This window comes from Amblyomma americanum, chromosome 10 (genome assembly GCF_052857255.1).
Source record: "Amblyomma americanum isolate KBUSLIRL-KWMA chromosome 10, ASM5285725v1, whole genome shotgun sequence".
NCBI lineage: Eukaryota > Metazoa > Arthropoda > Arachnida > Ixodida > Ixodidae > Amblyomma > Amblyomma americanum.
In genome coordinates, this window is record NC_135506.1 from 103,922,157 (window position 1) to 103,949,154 (window position 26,998).

The following is a 26,998-nucleotide window of genomic DNA, read 5'->3' on the forward strand; positions in this document are numbered from 1 at the left end:
CGTTGCTATTGGTAGGATGTCAGCTTATTTTAATACTACTCATCCTATAAACTTCATACCTACGTCATTTCGTCAATCAACACATATAAATGCAAAATGCATTTGGAAACACTGAAGCTATTTACAAATCTCTAATAACGCTCCCCAACCCAATTATGTCACGAGAATTTCGGAGCCATGATAAAGTGAGGACGACAAATATTTTCTTTAACTGGTGGGCTAGTTGGTCAGAAACGGTTCTCTTAAAACAGTGCAACTGCTTGCGGCTAAACAATGAAGGGAAAAAGCACAGCGCTGACCACAACATCGGACACACATCTATTCGCCTGCGGTTCCTCAGCTCTTCGGGCAACCCGCCTTACCATAGCGAGTAGCTCCGGAGGTTGCATTTTGGCACAACAGCGCACTTTGGGCCAGGACGTAGGACTGGCTGAATATCCTCGGGAATAACGCCTTCGATGATGTGAACTTGGTTCAACGTCCCTGCTCAACCATGTCTTGCCATTTCGCGCACCAATTCATGTTGCACAGCTTTATTTCTTTTACAAGGGGCTCTATTTCTACGTCCTGCCTCACCGACCGGTATAGTTATAAACTCGTCATCGCAAATGCATCGAGTAAATCGGGAATGTTTACCTTCTGCATTCAAAAGCGCATTCTTCCTCCGGAGTTGTTGGGCTTGTTTGGGGGCTTTCAGCCTTCAGTGAGCCATAGCATAAGGATAAGCAAATTCTTGAGCGCTAAATGGCAATGTCAAATGAGGTTGTACGAGGACCACCAGAGGATTAGCAGTGTTTAAGCCAGCAGGGACTTCCGAAACAACAGTGGCACAAAATCAGCCAGCTCATCAGTAGCACAACGGAATTCTGGTGGCAGCAGCATCTTCCACTACTTTGAGACTTTGAGAGTGCGTTCCAAAAAAGAGAGCAGGGACGCTCAGCCAAGTTCACAACGTCGGAAGTGTGCCTACTACCGAGGGTATTTACCGAGCCCTACGGCTTAGACCAAAGTGCGCTGCTAAGCCAAAAATGCAACCTCGTGAGCTACTCACTATAATAAGGTGGGTTGCCCGACGTGCTGGAGACCCGCAGGCTAGTAGAAGTATCCGACGAAGTGCATGTTGTGCTCTGGGCTGTTTTGTGCCTTCCTTGTCTGGCTTCGAGCCGTTGCGCTGTTTTACAAGAAAAAAGACAAAAATTTGGTCTGGTTGTTTTCATACACTTCAAATTCCTTGAAATGACTGAACTCGAAGAAAGTGTTAGAAACCTGTTAAATGGTAGCAACAGCCCAACGTATTTTGAAAACTTATAAACGACGAGTCATGGGCCGCGGCGTTATTCAAAACATAAATCATAAGGGTTAGTGAGCTCTCGGGCAAAATACTTGCTGAGCATTTAATAGCCATTTCACGAACGTTGGAAAACCTGTGAATCAGATACCGAATTCCGAAGCGTCAACAAGCACATGCACCGACAGCCTTTTTCTTGAGCTTACCGACGAATTAGAGGTTTACAAAACATTCATGAATGTAAACAACGGCAATGCCTTAGACACAAATAACCTTGAAATAAACCCAGTTAAGTACGTCATAGAATGCATAGCTCCTCTGAATGCTCATATTTTTAATTTTATTCTTGAAATAAGCTTGTATCCTAATGAAACTAAGAAATTACGGCGATCGTGATATTTAAGGGCGGTGACAGAAATGAAACAAGCAATTATAGGCCAGTCCCTGTGAGTCTTACTTTTTTCAAAGGATTAGAAAAGGTCACTTTCTCTCGGATTTCAAAAATTTGCCGTTGTAATGATATTATATGTGGCGCCTAATTCGGCTTCCGGAAAAGCAGATCAACAGAGACCGCTCTGCTAACCCTTAAGCAAATAATACTAGAAAATATTGAAGGCGAGTTTCTCACTCTTGGTCAGTTTATCAACATTACTAAAATATGTTTGACTGTCTCAACTATAATGGTTTCTAACTTATGAGCTCTCTCTCAGGAGAATCCGGGGAACAACCCTGGCTCTAGGTAATTCCCATTAAGACAGAAGGAAGCAGGCAGTATATATAGACAATAAGCAGTGCTGCGTTTTAGTAGTGCGACATGGTGTGTGACCTGACAGCGTGTTGGAACCTTTGTTCTTTAAAATATATACCAATGATATTGTGAGCATTGATTCGAACAGTAAAATTCTTGTATATACAGACGACAGCAGCTGATCAATTTCCGGTCCTAAAGCAGATGACTTAATTGTGAAATGTAATCAGAAACTTGACAAACAATGTCTCTGGCGAAATTTGAATTTCATTGGGATAAATTTTATGACGAAAGTAGTCAGATTCAGAGCCAAAAATAAGACTATAAGCATGCCATGCTGCCCGATATCAAGAACAAGAAGTTCAAATAGTCAACCAACATAAAATTCTAGGAGTTACATTTTCTGCAAAATTAAGTTGGAAGAAACACACGGATGTCTGTAACTCTCTAGCCGCAGTAACGGGACAACTTCGACATCTTCCAACACGGACAAGAATCAAAATTTACCATGTACTGTTTCCGTCACATATTTCTCTAGCCAACTATTTTCTACGACGACAAAGGAAAACATTCTAAACATATTTGTACTTCAAAAGAGGATAGTTTGAAATATTTCTAACCTTGATTATCGGTCTCATATGCGAAGTGCTATTATTAGCAGCAACAGAATTTGAGCGGAACGTCTGTATACGTGTCGCCTTTTCCCATTGTCTCTAGCATTTTGCAGCGGAACTGGAAATGCTTATTTCCTAATGGGAAACACTTCTTAGTTTTTAAGTCAGCTGAGAGAGGGACCTGCCTGTATCCCTTGGCAAAATCTAACTTGGAAAAAAAATGGTTGCAGCCTACAGCCGCGAGCAGCTTGGCAAAGCGAGGAATCGGCTCAGCATCATCTGTCAAGTTCTGACGTAACGCTGGACAACTGCAGCGACCCTGGCCCAGTAGTACTTTTTGCGTATCCGCGCAAAGTGAGGGAAAAACCCAGTTGACCAGAAGATGAGTCATTATGGCACGCCTGCAGGACTTTGTCGCCCAAGGCCGCAGGTACAACGAGCAGCTTCCGTCGGGTTGAAGGTTTTCTTATACAGAATGCCATCGAGCAAACATAATGACGACAATCCACGTGAGAAGATTCGCGGGGGCGACGCAGCGCTTCCTTCAAGATACTCAATGAGAGGCCTTAGTTCACTGTCGTCTCTTTGGTGCTGAATGAGGACGGACGTAGAGATGGCACTAAAAAAAACAGAATCGGCGTCGGGGTCAGCTCGGTTGTCCTCCTTAGGAGCACGAGACAGGCATTCGACATCACTTTGATTCCTACCGGACTTATAAACGATGGGGACTACGATTTCTTGAAGGCGAAGGCTCCAGCGTGCAAGCCGTCCCGAGGAATCATTGAGGTTCGCCTCCCAACACAGCGAATGGTGATCAGTGACGACTCTAAAAGGGCGGCCGTATAAATACGAACAAAATTCGGTCACTAATTTCCACACAATTTCCAGGTATTCTTTTTCAGTGGTGGAATAATTCGCCTCCGAGCGTGACAAGGTGCGGCTTGCGTATGCGATGACGCGTTAGAGACCATCCTGCCACTGCAAAAGGACCTCAGCGAGGCCGATGTTGCTGCCGTTTGCGTGCAGTTCAGTTTCGGTGACTCGTCGAAGTGGGCAAAGATGGGCGTACTTTGGAGACGAGTGTGGAGGTCTTCGAGGGCCTCTTGTTGCTCCTAGTCCCAAAAGAACGATTTGGCATCTTTCGTGAAGCTGGTGAGGAGCTCAGCGATCTGAGAGATGTTCAGCACAAAACGCTGATAATAGGCGCAGAGACCCAGAAAGCGACTCTGACTTCGCTTATTGGTTGGCACGGGAATAACGGCAACGGTGGCTGTCTTATACGGGAAAGGGCTGACTCCCTTAGCGCTCACAATGTGGCCGAGAAACTTCACCTGCTGGAAAGCGAAGTGACAGTTTTTTGGCTTGAGGGAAAGAGACTGGCCGAACGAATTGCGGGGAACGCAGTGCGTAGGCGCCTTAGGTGCTCTTCGAACATGGCGGAGAAGATGCCAACGTCATTCAGGTACACGAGGCAGGACGGCCATTTTAGATCGGCAAGCACGGTTTCCATCATCCGCTGGAAGGTGGCAGGAGCCGAGCACAGGCCGAAAGGGAGCACCCGGAATTCGTAAAGGCCATTCGGTATAATATAGGCGGTCTTTCCCCGGTCGCGTTCGTCCACCTCGGTTTGCCAACAGCCATTGCGTATATCTAGCGAGGAAAAGTACATAGCGTGGCGTAGCCGGCCCATGGAGTCATCGATGCGTGGCAGAGGATAAACTTCTTTTTGGTGACTTTCTTTAGATGCCTGCAATCAACAGAGAACCGTAGGGTTCCATCTTTCTTCTCCACTAGAAACAGGCTATGCCCACGGGCTCGTCGACGGCTGTATCACGTCATTTTGGAGCATTCCTTGAACTTGTCGGAGAATGGCATCACGCTCCTTTGAATAGAGCCGATAACGCGGCTGGCATAACGGTCGCTGGTTTGCGTCAACTATAACGTGGTGCTTTGTGAGTGGAGTCTTTTTAACCTTGGAGGTCGGGGCAAAACAGTCGCGGAAATATTCGATATTGCTCTCCAAGCAGCGCTACTGATTAGACAGGAGATTTGGGTTCATGTCGGTGTTTATGGGAGTGGTGCAGGGACTGATGCAGGGATTTCGAACAACGCGTGCTGTCCCGCAAATTCGCTTAAGTTATTCGAAATTGCCAGGCAGACACTGAGGTTCAGAACCAAAATTGTTCACCAAAAGTTCGTTTCGCCCGCGGTTCAATTCAATAATTCCGCGAGCTATACAGACATGCCGACCCAGGAGCAGCGAGATGTTGGATTCCGTGATGCCACGAGAATTGGGGCCGCTATCACGCTCTATGTTAACAAACATGCTGGCTCTTGACCGGATCAATACGTGGTCGTCAAAGACGCATAACTTTGCCCTGCGTGGCTCGGTATCGTCGTCGACAGGGCCATGGGTGGAAAACGACACAATTAGCTCCTGAAGGTTGATAACGGCACCGTACTCCTGAAGCAAATCCAAACCGAGTATGATGTCCTTGGAGGACTCAGGTAACACAGCAAAGCAATTAGGGAAAGTAACACCGCGGATCTATATTCGCGAAGTGCAGACACCGATCGGTGTTACCAATTGGTCTCAAGGTGTCCGGATCTGCGGCCCCGACCAAGGGGTCAGAACCTTCCTCAGGGCTGAGGCTAACCGTCTGCTCAGTACAGAAAAATCGGCGCCGGTATCCACAAGTGCGGTAACGTCGTGGTGGTCAGCAGATACCGAAATTTAGCCGCAAACCAGTCGGTCGCAGCGCGTCGTCGAGGTCTTTGAGCCAGGTCGTCGTCGGTCAGTATGTCGCGGCGAATCGTCGGGTGGAGTTTCTTTACTCGGTCCAGTAGCGGCGGCCATCCCCTCGGAGGACGCCGTCTTCAGGTTTTCCGACGTGGGGACTGTGGGGATCTGCCCTCCAGTTCCCTGTGTAGACTTTCCCGTGATGCACCGTGCAGCACCAGCCTCGAGGAGGAGCACATTGCATTGTTAGTTAACTTAACTAACAAGAGAGGGCGCCAGCGTCCCAGCGGGAGAGACTGCTCGCACGCGGGAGAGGGCAGAGGAGGTCGGGCTGGGATCGTCGGTGCGAGCTGACGTGCTGCTCGCGGCTCCACTCTTTGCCAGCGGGGTTGAGGAAGCGGTGGAAAGACCGGCTCCCGTATCTCGTACCAATAAATGCTTGTTTGTGTTAGCCAATGTGTCATTCCTTTGTTCCGTCAGAGCGAGGCCCGCCGTGGTTGGTGCGCGCTCGGTTGCGTACGCGGTCACTGGGTGGGGTCCGGTGGTTGTGGAAACATTTATTGCCAAATACCGAGGGGTAAAACCCTCTCACATGGCACGAGGCAACCCTTAGGGGGCTGTCCTTACAGGACAAAGGACAGCCCTAGGAGGGCTATCCGCTTCAGGGCGTCGATAATTATCCAGCGCTGGTCAGCAGCAGCGGAGCTGGCCAGGAGAGTCTCCCAGTATGACTCCGCCTTGGTGGGGGATGGAGGGTGTGGGAAGGCAGGACAGGTGAAAAGGACATGAAGGAAGTCTTCTGGTTTCCCGTAGAACTTACAAGAAGAAAAGAATTGATCGGGGTAGCGGGCATGAAAGAGAATGTGGTAGGGAGCAGTTCGTGTCTGGAGTCAACGCCAGTGGGAGGCCTGAATTAAGGTCAGGAAGGGAGCCGGCGGTGCGTAAATGCGCTGGGTGTCTCCGTAGTAGACAAGAATATCTTTTAACGCAAGCAGACGCTTCCGGAATGGCGGAGGAGGTCCAACTCCGGCCCGGAAAGTGAGACCTCTGGCGAGGGAGTATACCTCCTCGTTACCCGGGAGGCCCGCGTGTGCGGGGGTCCAGGTAAGGGTTGCGGGGTGGGTGGGGCGCCAGAAGCGTAGAAGCCGAGCCGCGGTGCGGGATATAAGGCCTTTGGCGAAATTGCATAGGGCGGACTTTGAGCCGGAGATAATTTTGGTCGCAGAGGTGAAGACAAGAGCGAGTGCAATGGCCGATTCCTCTGCAATTTACGATGAGTCTGTGGTGACGGATCCTGATGCGATTGATCGGGCCTGAGAATTAGCGACGGCGAGAACCATGCGGGAGCCCGACGAGTACGCTGCCGCGTCCACGTAGGCTACCTCGGGACTGTTGCCGTAGAGCTTGTGCAGGGCTTTGGTGCGGGATGTCCTGCGTTCTCCGTCGTGCTCGGGGTGCGTGTTCTTAGGGGTTGGAAGGATGATGAGATGGGAGCGTAGGTCTGGAGGTAGGGGAACCCCCTCGGTAGAATGGGTGATCAGGGTGATTCCTAGCTGGCAGAGTAGAGTGCGGCTTACCGCGGTACTCAACAGGCGAGTCAGCTGTACTGTTAGGGTGGCTTCTGCCAGCTCCTCAAACGTGTTTTGGGTACCGAGGTTGAGGAGCCGGGTAGTAGAAGTGCTGGGGGTAGGCGGAGGGCAACCTTCGGGCAGCTCCTGAGGAGCGCGTTGATGCGGTCCTGCTCCTTCTGCTTTAGGGGGAGGTAGGGGAATGAGTACGCCGTGCGGCTCGTGATGCAAGCTTGGGTGAGGTGAAGTGTTCCGCTCTAGCAGACCCGCGCACCGGTTCGCCACGCGCCAAATGAGACAGGTGGCTTGCTGGGCTTGGGTCTGGAGAGTGGATGGCGTTGCCATGCGCGCCGTGGGAGTGAAGGACGAGGCCCAGGATGCGAATCTTGGAAACCAGGGGAATGGGGTGGTTTCCTAGAGTGAGTGAGATGGGAAGGCTGGCGGGGTCGTGCGGCCTGGGGCGGTATAAGAAGAGTTCTGATTTAGAAGGGGAGCAGGCTAGGCTACGCGCGCGAGCGTATGAGTCGATGATCTTGAGGGCCGACTGTAGGTTGTGTTCCATTTCGGCATCACTGCCTCGATTATCCCAGAAAGTGATGTCGTCAGCATAGAGGCAGAAATGTATGTCGGGTATTTGGGCGAGTTGGTGGGGAGCTGGAGAAGGGCTATATTAAAGAGGATAGGAGACAGTACAGCACCCTGAGGGGTTCCCTGTGCTCCCAGTGAGACACCAGACAGCTGGTGGTCGCCCATGGTGAGTGTGGCTGTTCGTTCGCACAGGAAATCGTGGACGTAATTGTACATCCGCGGGCCTACACCTAGGGCGTCGAGGACCTCTATGATGGCTGCGTGGGTAACGTTATCGAAAGCTTTTGTTAGGTCGACGCCGAGGATAGCCTTGGTGTCGCCCGCGGAGGAGTCAAGGATGTGGTGCTTGAGCTGTAGAAAGACGTCCTGGGTGAACAATCCCGGGCGGAAACCAAACATGCACGAAGGCATAAGGTTGTTGTTCTCCAATTATTGAGAACGCGCTCCATGAGCTTGCCCACACACGACGTAAGAGAGATGGGACGGAGGTTAGCGGGGAGAAGTGTTTAGCCGGATTTGGGAATTAAGATTACTGTGGCGTGTTTTCACTGAGGGGGGGGGGGCGCAGCCAGCATTCGTTGAAGTAGTCGGTTAGGGCTTTGACTTAGGGTGAATCGAGGTTGCGGAGTGCCTTGTTGTGTACTCCGTCGGGGCCAGGAGCTGAGGACGCGTTGAGGCGCTAAAGTTCTGCCCTCACTTCCGCCTCGGAGATCGGTTGGTCGAGAAGGTCTTTGGGGGAGCCTTTGTAGTCAGGGTGTTCTGCGGAGGGATAAGCCGGGAAGTAGAGATCACGAAGCTCCTCGAGAAGTTCCTGCGGGGAGGCCTCGGATGTGTGTATGAGCTTTATGAGGCTGTGTTTTTGTGTGTCTTGGACTGAGTCGAATCATTGAGATGGCGGAATAGGTTTCAGGTCTGGGGCAGGCTCATGTTGCCTTCCAGCTTGTTACAGAGAGATTCCCAATTTTGGGAGACAGAGTTGCAGGATGCCTCTCATTCTCTTTGTTGAGCCGGGCCAGTCAGCGTGTGAGTGTTCTATTCCAACGCTGACGCCGCCACCTCCGTTCAAGCCCCGCCTTGGCCTCCCATATGTGCAGGAGATGGGAATTGATCGCGTCTGCAGGGCAGTCCTCCGGGAGTTGGCGACTCACGGCGCGGACGTCACGCTGTAGTTGGTCGCACCAAGTGGCTGTCTGAGATGGTGTGTAGAGTGCGGGCTGCTCGGGAGGTGCGGATAGAGTCCCACTTCGTGATGGTAGCATCACGAAAGGGTCTACGTGTTCAGCCTGCTTGTAGGAGAATCTCGATAATGTAGTGATCATTACCCGAATTCTCCTGCGTGTTACACCACGCAGCGCGAGGGAGGCGGTGGGTGAATGCGAGGTCAGGAGTAGTGTCTGTGCAGACGCTGTTCCCGGTGCGAGTAGGGGTGGTGGGGTCTGTGAGAAGAGAGAAGCCGGCCTGCTGAGCTGCGAGCCATACCCTGCGTCCCTTGGGGGTGTCGGCTGTGTAGCCCCAGGCCGTGTGCGGGGCGTTGAAGTCCCCTACAATTAGAAGGGGGCATTTGAGTGCGGCTCACTTAGTAAGCGTGAATAGTCGGTCGAAGTCGTGCCGCAGGCACTTCGAGTGGCTGTATACGTTGATGATGAAGAGACTAGTATCCCGAGCGTACTGCGTCTAAGGGGTGGGAGATAGTAGTAAGCGACGGCGTACAAGAAATGCAACCCGAGGGGGTGTAGGAGAAAAAGGGACGATGGGCACGTAGCTGGGTAGGGTGAGGGGATTGGAGGGATCTTGCAGCGCGAGCACGTCGGGGCCGTCTGCCCGAGCTAGGAACTGGTGAAGCAGACCCAGCTTGGAACCAAACCCTCGACAGTTCCACTGCCAGATGGTTTGGCTAGTGTGTAGTCTCGCCATCACTGAAGCTTTCATTTGCAGTGTTCGAGTTGGAGACGGTGTAGAGCCGGGCTTTCTTTTTAGGCCGCACGGCAGCACAGGCTATAGCGTGGCTTGACTCTTGCTCCTTAAATCGCTCGTCAAATTGGCGAGGAAATTCGTCTAGACGAGTAGTGAGGTTGGCGAATTGATTTGTGAAGGCCTGGATGGCCGTCTGCACCGCGGCCTGAATTCTCGCCTCCATGAGTTGTTCCAAATTGGAAGGCAGGGCTGGCGTTCCCTCTGTCGGGGTTGGTGTGGTCAGGGAGGTAGTGGGTGTTGCAGCCCGCTTCTTGGCCGGCTGTTCGCGAGTAGGGAGAAGTGGCGGTGGAAGAGTGGGGGTAGGAGCGGCCGGGGCAGCGTGTGCCGGGGTAGGGGTTTGGGCCTGCTGGTGGGCATGCAGTTCTCAAGCAGCACAGGATATCGGCCCGATATTAGAAATCTGTTGGCAAAGGTCGGTCCTAAAGTGTATCAGAGTCGCCACAGTGCTCCAATATACGCAGTGTCACTGTCTCATAAGTTAAATGATGGCCCTTCCTTTCCTATGTGTCCCCAACATAGGCAAGTGACGTTAAGAATAATGGCGTAACTTCAACTCTGATCGCCAAAAATTGGCTGCGCTGCGGCATTTAACTGCCAACGATAGTCCTGGTTGTCCACTATTTTTCTCACACTGGCATTGCCACTCTGTTACATTTCCAATAATAATGGCCCTATATGTCTGCCGTGTTCCCCATATTGGCACCGCCACTGCGTTACACAGTCAATAATATCCCGTCTTGTGTAATGTTCTCCAACATTGGCAGCACCATTTTGACAGGCTGGAAAAATTGGGCTATTGCTTGCCTCTAATCCTTAGACATATAAGGATGTTTCACATTAATTTAACCAAGGTGTTTTTAAAAAAAGTGGCATACCGCTGATACCTCGGATACCTGAGAACAACGACCTACAGGTTCCCGTCATGTGACACTCCTTCCAGTTAAAAAGTTAGTTAGCTAAGATTAATGATGCAAAATTGCAAATATTCATTTCAGTGTGAAGTACTTTTAGTTAAGTTGTACAAGCGGTTAAGAAAGAACCAATGTAGTTTTTGTAACGCCTCCTATGTGGTCATTTTTTCGGCCTCTTAACGCCCGCAAGTTATAAAATAATCACGTGACTGGTCAGCCGACACCATATTCAACGAATGTACGCAATATGAACGAACTCCACGTGTGCTTCGATTGTACCCAAGTGAGCGACCGCCGCTCAGTTCGCCTGGCTACAAAATGACAAAAAAGAAGGCTACGTAGAATTACGCGACTTCACTGCTTTCATTACATTTTTTTGTTTTGTCTGTACGATATCATCGTAAAATCCCGTCTGAAATGGGTGTCTGCGACCTACATACCACTTATCGTAGATCACGCCACGAGCTCGCCATGTTCAGGAAGAATGTGCTAACGCAATTTCAAGACTATGCTGAGAGAGGTACCACCAGCTCTAGACGGAGATCTAAATTTCACCCCAACATGCGTGAGATTGAGAACTCCCGGAGCAGGCTCTATTCCCACCCGTATGAATGGCGTCCGCGACAAAGGCCTTAGCGATAAATGAAGATGTGGTTACAACAGAATGGTCAGAATACGGAGATCTAAATTTCACTCAACATGCGTGAGATTGAGAACTCCCGGAGCAGGCTCTATTCCCACCCGTATGAATGGCGTTCGCGACAAAGGCGTTAGCGACATATGAAGATGTGGTTACTACAGAATGGTCAGAATATTTATTTAAAGCAACATTAAAAGTTAGGGGCCTAACGGCAGAGACCGTACACCCTGCGGTCGCCATGTCCAGCTTTCTTGGACATAACTTTTGAGATTAGACCACTGTTATGTCCTGTTATATTCTAAGGTGGTGGTCCTTTCTCTCGATGCGTTGCGAAACCTTCGCTTTAAAGTTATTCCATTGTTTGCATCGAGCAGCCAATATTGTCATAGAAAACCAATCGGAAATGTATTTAAACATAAAAGAAAGGCTAATAGGAAAAAATGCAAGCCTGCCGACGGGAAATCTCCTGATATATTGATTGTTGTTGCCAATTCTTGAAACATATGCAGTAATTGCGATCGTGAACTCTTTTCTTTTAAAAATGCTTTTGTGCAGAATTGTTCGGCATGACTAATTTTATTGGTCGGACCCAATGAACAGAAATATTGCTCTTGAGTATTATATAGCCGCAGACAACCCGAAACAAAGAAGTTTCTTATTGTGTCGCTCCTCGTGACTTTGTTTCGTTAGATCACTGGAAACTCTTGCCAAAGCCTGAAACCATAACGCAGCCGAAGCCTAATCTTTAAAGTCTTTCCAGTTGCTTATTACTGCCACATGCGCATTATAGCATCCAATAATGTTAGATCCTAATAAAGACGGCAGCATTCCTAAACAGAGCAGTTACATATCTCACTAAATGCAAGTGTATCGTCATAAATATAAATTGTTTATACTATCGGGTATTGCTCCCGAATAATTATGGAGAACTTCACTACGGCGTCTCCATAATGAAACTGGCGGTTTGGCAACCTAGACCTCACATACAGTGTCACGAAGTTCTGAATGTAAGTACATTACCAGACGAAATGAATATGATTAGTTCCCTCTAACTTCTTAATCCTGAAGTCTATGGCTTGATGATCAAATCGGTAAGGCAGAAAGAAATTCTCTAATATTGAGTTCAAATTTAGCGCTTTTATCCTCTCCTAAAAACAAAAAAATCGCTAAGTGAGCCTTGATATGCGGAAAAGAAATTAAAAAAGGCACAAAGTTCTTCACATCAAATTTGTAAAAACTGTGCAGGGCAACCTACCGCACCTGCTAACTTTAAGAAAGTGCTTATTCATTACACCTGGTTGTTTGCCACATTTCACGGAAATTTCAGGTGTTTTGCTCCTGGAGTTTTGTAGAGCACATTATATCTGTAGGAGGTTCCACTGCATCAAAAGAAACTTTGCTTCGTTCTAGAGAGATGAAATGTAAAGGTAAAGAGAATGGTTTTCTTCCTTAATCTCCGGAAGCTCTACTCTATATTTTGCAAAGTTTGTAATAGTTTGATCGTATAGAGGAACACATTGAATGCCTTATTGCTCACAGCATAGAGGTTCAAACAGCAGCGAGGACGTCATAAGTCTTAGTATGCTAAAAATCGCCCACCAAAGAACAATAATGCCAGTGAGTGCCTATGAAATGCATAAATAGTACAGAAACGTTGTGACCGTCCGCATCGCGCTCTGTCAGCTGGAAAGAACACGAACTTCTTCAAAACAATGGCACTAGAACATGATCTGTTTGCAGTGGCCAACAATCACTTTGAAAACGTGTTCGAAGCTGGGAATCGCAACGAATCACATGTGCCTACAGCAGGGCTGAGCAAAAGGGCAACAGCTGTTTCACTAAAGCAGAATGTTTTGAAGAAAGTAAAAAACTAAACATATCGCAAAGCAAGGCGACACGAAAAGAGGAGCTGCAGAACTTTTAAGACACAGTGGATTCTGGAAGCAAAAATCATCGGGATCTGTCCCAGTACAGCTTTTGTTATCTGAGCGGTTCATAAATAGGGCATAGATGTTCATGAACCCAATCTCGTCTGGAAGCACTGAAAGGTTGGGTAATATCTTGACTTTGGAAGTGTGTCTCAATTTGCACCCTTTACTATCTCATTCGGTAATATTTGTTCTGGAACCTGTGAATAAAAACGACAAGACGAGTATCTGCAAATCTGTCGTGTTTTGGAGCTCTCTGTACGCTCACTTTTTGGCTAATATTTTGTGTTCAGAGTAATGTTTTGTTTCCTTTCTTGGAGATACAATCTTTACTCCTTGCTTGGTTACTGGTCAGCAGCTTCTCTTAAACGTTTATTACGCCTCTGAGTGGTTTCAAGCATGGAGTTTAGTCATATATTAGTTATTTAAATGCAACGCACTGAAGTTGCTCGTTGAAACTTTGTTAGATTTTAATCTGATAGTCCTGCTGCTTTCCCAGTCAGAACAATAAAAATGCATGTAATGCTAGACAATTTTTAAAACAATTCATTTATGGGAAATCGTTTTCTCAGTGCCACTGGAAAAGCTGGTTTGTTACTTGTTACATGTATGTTGCGAAAGCTGAGGAAGCACCACAAAACCTAGGGTTAATGATATGATAACATTGTTCAGATATCATGCTTTAATATTTGTTGAGAATTCTGTGCAGAAAACTTGTTTTTCAATATTAAGCTGCAAAACTTATATTGAAACATTTTAACCACTACCTCATCTCTTTTACTCAAAAGCAGGTCCGTCCCTCATAGCCTGAGTCGCTTTGGAACGTTCAACCCAGAAAACCATCAAAAGCAGGTCAGAACACTGTTTAACCGCGAGAAATTGAAAATAGTGCTGCGACAATAATGCAAAAAGAAAGAGTAACGCTCCGGTTATAATTTGATGCACATAGGAGGCAAATTAGGTGCTGAATAAAGGAAGGATGAGAAGTGGATAAGATTAATGCCAAAGAAAACACAAGTATTCATTTTTATGTGAAAAAAGGAGATAATAAGATGGAGGCAGAGTGCTGTATTGATATACCGTCATAGCGCTCTGCTGCTCTTGCTAACGTTGGCAGGACCGTGTATTCACACCGCAGTGCTGCTATGTCAGCAACGGGAGCAACATTCTACGTGAGGTAAACACTTTTGCATATTTGAGAATGTACACACTCTGGAAAGCCGAAAATATTGGCCGCCTCACCGCACCTCGGCATCCGACGCAGTAAGAAGGTAACCTGGTCTTCGAACTGTGTGTTCATTTATCAGCTCACAAATGTGGGAAAAGCTAAAACAAAACCGTTTGGGATGATAGAAAGCGTAGGCACTCTTTTGCTTCTTTCCTAGTTGTTTTTGTGCACGGCCTGCTTTACGTTGCCAAAAGGTCGGTTGAAGAATGCAATTTCAGAAATCACGCATAAGGCGTCTCCCGCTTTATTTATATGGACAGCCTGACACAAGACGAGCCATACTAGATATTTTATTCCTCTAAGCTGTGTCATATGCAAAACTGCGCAGCAACGCCCATAAAATAGGCACAAAGGATTGCTTTCAGTACTGGTGACTAGCATCCGCGATTACAATGAAAAACTACAACTGTGCCTTCACATTGTCGTGAGAGCACCTGTTCCAAAGCCCACACTTACAACCACTATATGACTGCAGAGCGCACATTTTTCAGTGGTGTGACATCATCGACATCTTTAAAGCCTTATATTGAAGCATTAAGGCTTGGATTTTTGTGCTGTGAGATGTGACTGCCACGCATGGGAAGACGCTGCATTTTGTCCAGGTAATAGTTGCAAATTATGATCATGCTCAAAAATACGTGCAGAGAGCCAGCCTATGCATTGCTGAAAGCGCCGCACCATAATTCCTATGCGCCTGCAAATCTCGAAAAAACTTAATGGGAAACCCGCATGTCATTTACAAAAGGCATCGATCAAAAGAGCGCAGTGTCCATCATAAAATACAACATAATTCCTGCTATCAATAAAAGAACATCGCATTTGAGATGTAAAATACATTTGACTGATTTTCATTTTGTGACACTGTTGTATCGCTAGATTAGCAACTTGCAAGTGCATTAGGTGCCGAATTTGTGGTAATGTGTCATTTTGTTTTTCAGGCTTTAGATTTACAGTCGGCGGAACTGAAAACTATAAAAAATACGTGGACTACATCCACTGGGTCTGGTATTATCGAACAATTGCATCCTACTCAAAGAATTTGTTTAAAAGATTTCCATTACTAACATATACACACCGCCACTTCGGTGCCTATGGTATAACTCATGTTCCTTTTGAAAAGGTGTTCGAAACTATTCATATGCAGGTGAGTGCTGCAGCTCGCCTTTACTTAGAGCCGTCGAAAGCGGTTAAAATTTGGCTACACCTTGTCTTTCCTTGCTTGTTGGCAGTTCTCTTTCACAAACGGATGACTTTATCGCAAACAAGTAGTAGTACCAGCAGTAGTAGTGGTAGTGATAGTAGTGCCGTAGATTTAATAAACAGCGTTTAGGTGAGACATTCAGTACGTTCTGGGCCAAGGTGACGGGGGGACATTGAATGGTCAGAGTCCATGAAGCAAGGTAGGTGAACCACGGTGACTTTGGGAATGACGGGGGAGAGGCGGGTTGCTGGATGGCTCTGTGTCACTATTTATTGCATGGTTCTATATCTGCTAACTGCATGTGTGTGAACGGTATAAACATTGGGGTGAGAGATGGGTATATTCCTAAATAGTTTGGCTGGCGCATGGAGGAGATTGAACAGCATTGGGCAATAGATACGAGTGTCAGGCATCAATGGGAATGGTTATGGCACAGATAGATTAGCTAAGCGCCATTTTTGGTGTGTGTAGTATTCCCGAAAAAAAAGTGTGTTTCAGTTTTTCTCGGTGTACACTATCGCTGGGCAGGGCAATGCCATCCCCCGCGTGCGGTGTGTAGTAATGCTCAAAAGCGAGTGAGCAAGTTAATTACCTTGAATGAACCTGTGACGGGGAATCCACCGCAGTGCTATCTGTCGAGAGATTAAGGCTGCTAGTGCGGCATCCGTGGCCAAGCTAGTTGTGGAGGGGGGGGGGCGGTTCTATATGCATTGAGGGCGGCATACGTGTCTGTGTTAAAAGAGTATCTTGGTAAGGATAGAAGGGCGGCGAAGTAAGTACAGGTCTCGCCAACGCTGCGGGATGCTAGGAGGATAATGATGGGTGTAGAGGTGTAAAAAGCAGCTACTTGAGGCAACGGTGTAAGGAGGGTCCGATAGGGAAGTTAGCGCGCGTTTAGCCAGCTCCTTCAGCGCGCACGCCTCTTTGTAGGACACCGCCACGTTTTGCCAATATTGATAATAGATTTGCGCATAAGGTTCTCCCCGGCCGTGATGTGTATAAGAACACGCTGCGCGGGACAGGTGCGCTATATAGGTTCCAGGGTATATGAGAGATTGCGGTTAATCTATGAAGAGGACAGGCGCGTTGGATGTGTGCAATGCGGCAGTGGCAACTAACCTTTAATTGATCTTATGCACTGCTAAAATTTCATACTATACTGTCTGTCAGTAAATACTCTGATCCGCCGCCGACGACATGCATAACGAAATGCTGGCCTATATATTTGAAAATGCAGGAAAAGAACTTTTTGAAATGTTTGCCGAAAATCAGTGCTACAAAAGCATGAAAGGGTTGGAAAAATGCTATTATTTCAGAATTGCCGAAACCTGGATTCCCGTCAACCTGCACTAGAATTTGTAACTTCGTATCCTTTACAAGCAGTCATGCCAAATCTTTTGAAAGCTTTCTGAGTATCATGTTGTCACAAATCTTGGTAATGGTTGTTTCTTCATTCTTCAAAGCTTCCGGCAGGCAGCTTTATCGCTTTTTTGTGATACTAGACGAGACAAGATCCATCTCGATTAATTGCACCAGGCAGAGCGGGTTGTACGTTGCTCCAAACTGTTGTGGTTATTTTGCACGGCGCATCTCAAAAGATGGTTGTCGGCTTTAAAATTTACCGCGGCCGACGACGGCAGCCATTCTGTTCGACGACAGCGGATCACGCTTCCCGCTGTCGCCGCCGCCCAGTCATTTATTTCTTTGTTGGCGCGAGTCAGGTCAAGGAACACTTCCAATCGTAAACCCTCTTTTCTTTCACTCTCATACTGCCGTCACAACTACGTGATATATCGTGGAGGCGCTGCATTTTCAACCCGCCATGGTAACGTAACGCATGGTGCATTGTCAACCCGCCATGGGCTCACATGCAATTTTTGTCGCTCCTCTTTAAGCAGCCCCAGGAACCGCCAAAATTTCACGGGCTGCCTAATAAGGATGTGGAACGATGGTTGGACCCGCTTGATCGGTTTTCAACGTTCAAGAGGTGGGTGGCGCAGCTCTAACGTGGTTCGAGAATAAGGAACATTCCTTCTAACGTGGAAAGAATTCAAGGAATAACTCTTGAAGACATTTCATTGCGGCCCCTGCAAGGCAAGCCGAATGAATCCGAATGAATGAGAGGTGCAATCCAAAGCCCCAGTGAAAATGTCATTCATACGACGAGGAGATAAAACACCTTGGCAGGCGCGGCAGACTAGACATGAAGAAGGTAACCTCCTTGAAGCGCGGCAATAAGGAGCAACTGTTCGCCGCGCTGATTGTGAATCCTCAATAAACCAGTGCCGAATTTGTGGAGGTATCTTCTAACATCGAGAAGGCCCTTGACGCCAGAACCCCCCACTACAACCGACTACTTAAAGTGTTGTCGGCAAGCCCCTACCGTGTCCCCACTCATGAACACCAATACATCCGACCCAAAGTTCAGGAAATGATGCGCTGCGATGTCTGATAGCGATCGATGACCAGAGTATGTGGTCAGCCTCTGTTGTTCTGGTAAAGAAAGACGGCGAACGGCAGTCTCTTATCTTGCGTCGATTACCACAGACTGAAGAGCGTAAGCAAGAAATATATTGACCCTCTACCCCGCATCAACGATGGACTAGACCGCATCAACGGGAGAGAGCGCGATATTGCTCCCCTTGGCTATGAAGAGCGCGGGTATAGACAAATTGAAGTCGATGAAAGCGACCGCAAGAAGACCTCCTCCATCACACCGAACGACCTCTACGAGTTAGAGGTAATATCATTTGGACTTTGTTCTGCCCCAACAACGTTCCAGCCTGAAATTGACACAAAACTGGCAGACATCAAATGTCAATTCTGTTTCGTTGTCCTCTCCTCAACTTATAGCGATCATTTAAAAAAGCTTCAAACCACGCTAGACCCACGTCCTCAAGACTTAACCTGAGGCCATAGAGGTACCCTCAGAAATACCATTTTGCTTATGAGGAGCTGATGTTTCTAGGCCTCATTTTAAGCGTCAATGAAGCACAACCACACCCGGAGAAAACCGTTGCTCTAGCCGAATTTGCACAGTCGGCTAACAAGAAAGTTGTGCGCCGACTCCTGCACCTGTGGCGATATTGCCGACATTTCCTGAACAACTTTTCGCTCATTGCCGGCCCCTTGCTGCATTCGAACATGTCATTCAAGTGAGAAGCTCTCCAAAATAAATCATTCAATAAAGCATTTCATTAAAGCGTCCAGACACCGCCCGTGCTTGGACACTTTGACGAAAGTCCGAAACGAAATTCATACAGACTCAAGTTGCGTGGGTCTTGGAGCCACTCTCGTTCAGAAGCAGCAAAGCCGCGGAAAAATTATAGCGTACACCAGCCGCTCTTTCTGAAAGGCAGAGGCCAACTATAACAGAACAAACGAGTGCCTTGAGATAATGTCGTATCGTCGAAATTGCGTCCATACGTTTATGGGACGCGTTTCTAAATTGTAAATGAACAACACGCTCTACTCTGGCTCACCAACTTTAAGGAGCTGCCTGGTCGCCTCATCGTATGGAGCTTTCGACTCCTAGAACTTGACGTCACCGTCGTTTCCAACTACAGACGCATGCACTCTCACGCCGATTACCTTACATGAGCCTCTGCAGATTCTCCGTCGCTGTGCGACGATGACGACGCGTTCCTAGGACTTTTCAGCTAGAGCACTTTTTCAGAGAACCAGCGCCCGGACTCCGATCTCTAAGACCTCTTCGAGTACATTGAAGGCAATTCTTCTTCACCCCTGCCGCCGCGGTGGCTCAGTGGCTATGACGCTCGTCTGCTGTCCCCAAAGACGCGGGTTCCATCCCGCGTCTTTGGGGCAGAAATGATGGTCGCATTTCAATGGAGGCGAAATGGTAGGGTGGTGGCGGTGGAAAAATTTATTGCCAAATACCGAGGGGGGCAAACACCCTAACATGGCAAGAGGCAACCCTTAGGGGGCTGCCCTTACAGGGCAAAGGACACCCTTGGAGGGCTATCCGCTTCAGGGCGTCGGTAATTGTCCGGCGCTGGTCAGCAGCTGCGGAGCTCGCCAGGAGAGTCTCCCAGTATGACTCCGCCGTGGTGGGGGATGGAGGGTGTAGAAAGGCAGGACATGTGAGGAGGACATGAAGGAAGTCTCCCGGTTTCCCGCAGAGCTTACAAGAAGAACGGAATTGATCGGGGTAGCGGGCATGAAGGAGAATAGGGCAGGAGTTCGGGTCTGGAGTCGGCGCCAATGGGAGGCCTCGATTAAGGTTAGGGAGGGAGCCGGCGGTGCGTAAACGCGCCGGGTATCTCGGTAGTAGGCAAGAATATGTTTGAACGTAAGCAGACGCTCTCGGGATGGCGGAGGAGGTCCAACTCCCTCCCGGAAAGTGAGACCTCGGGCGTGGGAGTGGACCTCCTCGTTACCCGGGAAGCCTGCGTGTGCGGGGGTCCAGATACGGATTACGGGGTGGGTGGGGTGCTAGAAGGGTAGAAGCCGAGCCGCGGTGCGGGATATCAGGCCTTTGGCGGAATTGGATAGATTGGCAGAGGTGGAGGCAAGAGCGAGTGCAATGGCCTCTTCCTCTGCATTTTCCGATGAGTCTGTTGCGACGGATCCTGATGCGATTATTCGGACCTGAGAATTAGCGACGGCGAGAACCATGCGGGAGCCCGACGAGTACGCTGCCGCGTCCACGTAGGCTACCTCAGGACTGTTGCCGTAGAGCTTGTGCAGGGCTTTGGCGCGGGCTGTCCTGCGTTCTCCGTCGTGCTCGGGGTGCGTGTTCTTAGGGTTTGGAAGGATTATGAGATTGGAGCGTAGGTCTGGAGGTAGGGGAACCCCCTCGGTAGGATGGGTGATCAGGGTGATTCCTAGCTGGCAGAGTAGAGTGCGGCTTGCCGCGGTACTCGACAGGTGAGTCAGCTGTGCTGTTAGGGTGGCTTCTGCCAGCTCCTCAAACGTGTTTTGGGTACCGAGGTTGAGGAGCCGGGTAGTAGAAGTGCTTGGGGGTAGGCGGAGGGCAACCTTTGGGCAGCTCCTGAGGAGCGCGTTGATGCGGTCCCGCTCCTTCTGCTTTAGGGGGAAGTAAGGGAATGAGTACGCCATGCGGCTCGTGATGTAAGCTTGGGTGAGGTGCAGAGTGTTCCGCTCTCGCAGACCCGCGGGCCGGTTCGCCACGCCCCGAATGAGACAGTTGGCTTGCTGGGCTTGGGTCTGGAGAGTGGATGGCGTTGCCATGCGCGCCGTGGGAGTGAAGGACGATGCCCAGGATGCGAATCTTGGAGACCAGGGGAATGGGGTGGTTTCCTAGAGTGAGTGAGATGGGAAGGTTGGCGGGGTCGTGCGGCTTGGGGCGGTATAAGAAGAGTTCTGATTTAGAAGGGGAGCAGGGTAGGCTGCGCGCGCGAGCGTATGAGTCGATGATGTTGAGGGCCGACTGTAGGTTGTGTCCCATGTCGGGATCACTGCCTCGATTAGTCCAGATAGTGATGTCGTCAGCATAGAGGCTGAAATGTATGTCGGGTATTTGGGCGAGTTGGTGGGGAGCTGGATAAGGGCTATATTAAAGAGGATAGGAGACAGTACAGCACCCTGAGGGTTTCCCCGTGCTCCCAGTGAGCCACCGGACAGCAGGTGGTCGCCCATGGTGAGTGTGGCTGTTCGTTCGCACAGGAAATCGTGGACGTAAATGTACATCCGCGGGCCTACACCTAGGGCGTCGAGGACCTCTATGATGGCTGCGTGGGTAACGTTATCGAAAGCTTTTGTTAGGTCGACGCCGAGGATAGCCTTGGTGTCGCCCGCGGGGGAGTCAAAATGTCGTGCTTGAGCTGTAGAAAGACATCCTGAGTGGACAAGCCCTGGCGGAAACCAAAAATGCACGAAGGCATAAGGTTGTTGTTCTCCAAATACCGGCTGAGCCGGGACTGGAGAACGCGCTCCATGAGCTTGCCCACACACGACGTAAGAGAGATGGGACGGAGATCCCATGGTAGGGCCCGTGTACTGTGCGATCTCAGTGCACGGTAAAGAAACCCGAGCTGTAGAAATTTCCGCAGCCCTTCACTACGACGTCCTTATAGCCAGACTTGCTTTAGGACGTTAAACCCCGTAAATCATCTTCTTCACCCGGAGCGACGTTGAAGAGGAGATTGGCTTAGTTCTGCTTACAGAATGATGTTCTTGTAGAGAGCTTCATGCCGAAAAAATCATTAAAGGGCTACAGAAAGGGGTCTTTGAGCTTGGCGTTAAAATGCTTGCACTATGTAGAATACAGGCCACCGAGCGTCCAAGCCGCCTACGCGACCTCGGAAGCGGGCGGGAAATTTAGAATACATTTTTAAAAATTCCCGCTTTCGCCCCACGAGGCGAAGCGCGGTGCTGGGCTTTCGCATGAAAACCTGGCAAGCGACGTCACGTCTTGGAAATGACGTCAGCAGCAGGGGGTTATCATTCGTTCACAGCGCAAAATTCTTTCCGACGTCACGCGCTACCGCGGCCGCTGCCACACCGCACGCGCCGCAGCCGGCGGAGGTAGGGAAGTGCCTGAGTGAGTGGGGCCGACGGAGGAGCGCCGCCGTTTTGGCTGCGAGAGGAGAGGGAAAGGCGCGAAGACGCAGAAGTTCAAATTTTGTCTGCTTATAACTCAGCTTCCACAAAACGTGTTAAAATTATTATTTATGTGCAATAATTATGAACTGTCATCTTTTAGCATCCCAGACATATGCACCTTTATCGAGACTGCCTTTCTGGGTCTCTTTAACCTCATTTTTGTACCGGCGAGTCTTCACGAAGAAGCTGCCCACGACGAGCCGACAGCTTGGCTTCTCGGGTTTCCTCGCCCAAAGCGGCATATCCTAGACAAATATTACTGGCTCAGACCATCTGCTGATGTCACGCTTTATGTGAACAACTGCCGATTTTGTCAGCGGCGAAACACTACTGCCACCCGACCAGAAGGATCTCTAAACGCTACTGAACATCTGTCCAAGCAATAACAGAATACCGGCATGGATGTGTTCGTCCGTTTCCCGAGGCTAGCATCTGAAAATAAGTGGATCATACAAGCAAACGGCTAGCTGGCGGGGTACAGCGATGCAAAATGCCCTACAGGACGGAACCGCAACAAAATTTGCCAAATATTTCTTAGAGTGGATACGTATATGGCATCACATCCCTGAACTGCTCATTTCAAACCATACCAAGGCCGGATTAAGAAAAATGAGGGCCCTGGGCTAATGCGCATGCAGGCCCCCTTTCCCTGTACTGCCCCCACTCACCTGTCGCCTGCTACGCTACTGAAATATGGCATGTTTCAATTTAATTCCACCAAATTAAAAAGAACAAAGTTCGATTAACGGGATTATTATTATTGTTATTATCATAAGAAGAACAGCAAAACTTGCTTCAAATGTGCTGTTATAAACACCAACACATATGTTCACTTTGCGATTAACCTGCATTCTATAATCCGCAAGAGCTAGACTAAGGAAAAGTTTAGTGCACTCAAGATGAACAAGAACGTAGAAAAGACAACCCAGCTCAGATGTCGATCCTTCTGAAGCTAGGCTTTGTTTGCATCACTAAGTTGGATCCCGTGAGGAGACACATGGTTGTTTCCAAAACATTCTTTATTAAAAATCAAGCATCAGACTGCAGTAATCGTTATACACGTTACTCTATAAATATGCAATACATATATACAAAACTTAAAGAAATACTAACACCATAAATTGCACTAGTATAGAGATGAAAACTACCAACTGTAATTACAAAACATTATTTCAAACTATTTTAGTTAAAGCTAAGACAAGCAAGGACGACACCAAATAAACGTGGCACTATCGAAAACAACAAAAATACACTTCTTTATAAGCACCCTAAATATCACAAGAAGAACAAACAAGAGACGAGCAAGGAAGATTTGCATATCTTATATTACACTGCTCAGCGTTTCATTAGCAACGTGGAGGCTGGGAGGCGACACAACTAACTTATTGGAACTATTCATGTAAAGCGCGAACAGCCCTCTGTTGAAAAGGCATGTTTCATTCCTTCGCTTTGGCGAAATCAGATATACTCTGTTCGAAGGATAGATAGTGGAGAAGGTCACTTTCAGTGGAGATTATAGCAAGCGAGTTCACCTTGTCGTCAAGGAGGCTCGAACGAAGACGATTTCTTGTCAGCGACAACTTGGAAAACGATCGCTCGGTCTCACAGTTTGCCACGGGTATGCTTAGGTACCTTCGCAAAGCAATAGAAAGGTTCGGAAACACATCAATAAGCTTTCTTTTGGGCGGCAGCTTCATTATTCTCAGGAGACTCGTGCCTTGGCACGCAGAGTTGTGCAGAAAGTTCGCAAACTGGACGATTTCGGTGAAAAATTCGGGCTCCAAATCATTTTCGTAGGTTTTCACCAACTGTTGTGCCAGATGAGAGGCCTTGCTCCCAGCTTCTGTCAGCAATTTTAACAATCCGAACACTTCGCAGAGCTCGGTGTAGGCAGCCTTTCGCCCTCGCGAAGCAGATCCTAGACTGTCAAGTACAACATTGTAGGTCTCTACGACAAACTTTTTTCTACCTTGAAGCGCACTAAAGCCTTTTCCTTCCGGGTGGTTACTCAAAACGATGTGTTTGCCCTCATCATGATAACATTGATTGGTACTTAGCCTGCGTGCTCTCTCTTCGAAGGTATGAAAGAGAGGTCGCAAAGAATTAGCAAAGCCTTCTAGAGAGCTCAGCAGGTCTACAGCAGTTGAAACATCTAGGTATCGTTTCTGAAGTGCTACGATCATTTTGTCAAAGCGCTCCATTTCACTCCAAAAATAGCCATGAATGCAGTCTCTAGATTTGTCATTTTGTTGAAGAGAGAGTGCGCTTCGTTCCTAGTGCCATCGTTTTCTTCCTCGTTCTTTGAAGTAGGTTCAAGGCAACACAAGAGTGCAGTGAACTTTTTCAGAAATGGCCTTACATGATTGAGCGTGTCCTGACCACCTTGTCTCAGAGAGACTTTTCAAAACAAGTTTATGGCCAGTTCCGCCCATGCTGTCCAAAAGATACCTGCATCGCTTAGGGGAGGCAGCAAATAACACATACAGTCTCTGAATTGAAGTGAAAATTTCACTGCCTCAAGGCAACGGTCAACGCCACACGCGCCAACTAAATTCAGTGAATGACCAGCACACGGGATGTAGACTGCCAATTCGTTCATGTGTTTGGATTTCAGCTGGCAGACGTTCGTTTTTTCTTGACTTATTACTCGCATTACCATAAGATTGGCCCCTACAGTCATCAATTGAGATGCCTTTGGTCGTCAAGACGGACATCACGGTATCAAAAAATGCAAGCCGGTATACGATTCGATTGACACAAATCCAAGGAAGCGTTTGTACACTTTCCCATTTAAATAGTATCGTAAAACAACTGACAGCTGATCAACGTGAGTAAGGTCTGGAGTCGAATCAAGAATTAGAGAAGTATTTTGCGCGTTTCACTTCGTCAACGAGACGTTCCTTGACAGCATTTGCCATATGCTCGATAAATTCATCAGAAATGGTTTTTGACAGATACGATGGGCGACCTTTTCCTATCTTCCCGCAGCTTTTGATGTGCTCCATTAGAAAGGAATCAAACTTGGAAATGGCCTCAAGGATCCCTTATAAGTGCCATTTCTCGGGGAACCAAAAACCTCCTCACTGCGCCTGAACGCTATGCTGCGCTCAGCTAGAATCCTAACTACAACGACCACGCGCTTCAACACCTCTGTCCTGTACGCCGTCTCAGTGACAACATGATGAACCAACTCCTTGTCAATTTTGCTGCTAAAATTAGAGCGGGCGAGCCATGCTGTCACGAAGTTCTGGTGCTCGACGGTATTTTCATTTCCGCAAACATTTTCTTCTGCTCTTTTCCCTTCAGAAAACCAGTGCGTGGTGAAAGCACTGGGGTTGCTTGAAATCAAAAATAATTTGCTCACGAAACAGCAAATGGAACCTTTGGACTCTGAGTACAATAACCATTGTCGCTCGTACGTCTCTCTATTTACAGCCTATCGCACGAAAAGATGAGGTCACATATAGCGTTTCTGAGTTTCGTATTGCCTTTCGGAAAACGGAGAAGTTTCTGCCCAATTTTTAAAATACAGTAGCCCTTTTTCAAGGCATACACTCTGAAAGCTGTCAGTAATAACGTCCGGCCACTTAGCAGGGTCACATCGGTGAATCTCGCAACGTACCTCTTGCTGCGGGGGTGTCTGTACTACTCTGCTGCCGCAACGAGAAGCCGTCTCATTCGTCCTCTCAAGGCACACTTTGTGGTGGGAACGTGATTATTTTAATCCAAACTAACAGGAAACAAATCAGTTGGCCATTGGAGTGTAGTTTCCTGGCGCTCGTCAGTAGAAGGATGCTCATCGAAGAGGCTCGGCACCTGTTGATCAGCAGTAGTAGAAATCGGGCGTGGCGGACCGTACAACTGGAGCTCTGTGGCATGGGCCCGGCCGAGTAGCATAGATGTTGCTGTCTCAGGAACAGGACAGGGCTCGGTTAGCGTTGGTTGCTCAGAAATAGTGACGACCGAGGTTGGCACCGTTTTCACAGGATCCAGACAACCAAGATGAGTCAATCCTTGCTCCTCACCAGGAAACCGTGGTGATGGAATTGGCAGGTTCTCCACAGAAGCACAGTCAGTACTATTGGGAGTTTGACACGGACTCTGGGTAGAGAGATCATATTGCTCCGCGGAAGCTACATTCAGTAGGTACTTTGTCATCTTTAGTAGCTTCTTTTCACGCTCTCCTTCTCCTTCTGACTTCGCTTTTCGTTTAGACGCACCACTTTGATGTTTCCAACCGAGCATTTTCGTATGAATGGATGCTAATTGTTCACCGCACAGGACACTTCGTCAGTCCGACGCGACCGCAGGTCTCCAACGGTGGCCGTCCCGATGACTGTCGCACATTACCTGGATGGTCCGAGCTTCTCAGCGGGCGGGCTTATGAAAGCTTAACCGGCGGCTCGGGGCTGAATTGCAGCCTGCGATCAACTTACTTTCATAGACGCGCGCCGCGTCTGTCTGTTATTAGCGACAAAGCTGGCGTTCACATATGCATAGAGTTCCTTGTACAAATTCCCATCTTCGCATTACAAACTCCCTCCTTCTCCCGTTCCGGTCTCGTCTTCCTATTGGCTTGGAGCAATCATCTGTTCTAAGAGGTTCTAGATTTTTCTTTCGCCCCGTCCACGCTGAGCGCGGAACGAAGGGGAGAGGGCGACTACTAGCGCGGGCGAAGTTACACGCCTTCCGTCACCTCTGAGTCATCTTTTTCTACTTCTTTCTGGAAAGTTCAGTGGCAAGTCTCACCTACTTTTTTTCGTACAGTGAGCGCGAGGCTGCGCAGCGGCTAGGTAGGAATGGGCCCTGGAGACAGGCCTTTGTGTCCAGCTCTCCAGCTTCCCCCTTCACTCCCTTCTTCTTCCCCCTTCGCTCTCCCCACAACCCTAGCCCGAACAGTGAACATTGCATGCCTCACGGACCGGACAAAAGGTCGTGTGACGTCTTCTTTCCTTTCCTGCCTAGACTCTGCCATCAGTCTCATC

General features: G+C 48.5%; 1 long non-coding RNA gene across 1 annotated transcript in view; it reads left to right on the forward strand.

The window, feature by feature from the left end:
• The window catches only part of LOC144106681 (uncharacterized), an 89,303-nt gene that overhangs the window by 17,876 nt on the left and 44,429 nt on the right, over positions 1-26,998 (forward strand). Inside the window, exon 2 of the long non-coding RNA XR_013309092.1 lies at positions 15,166-15,371. This is a non-coding gene — a long non-coding RNA (uncharacterized LOC144106681). The remainder of the gene's footprint in view (positions 1-15,165; positions 15,372-26,998) is intronic.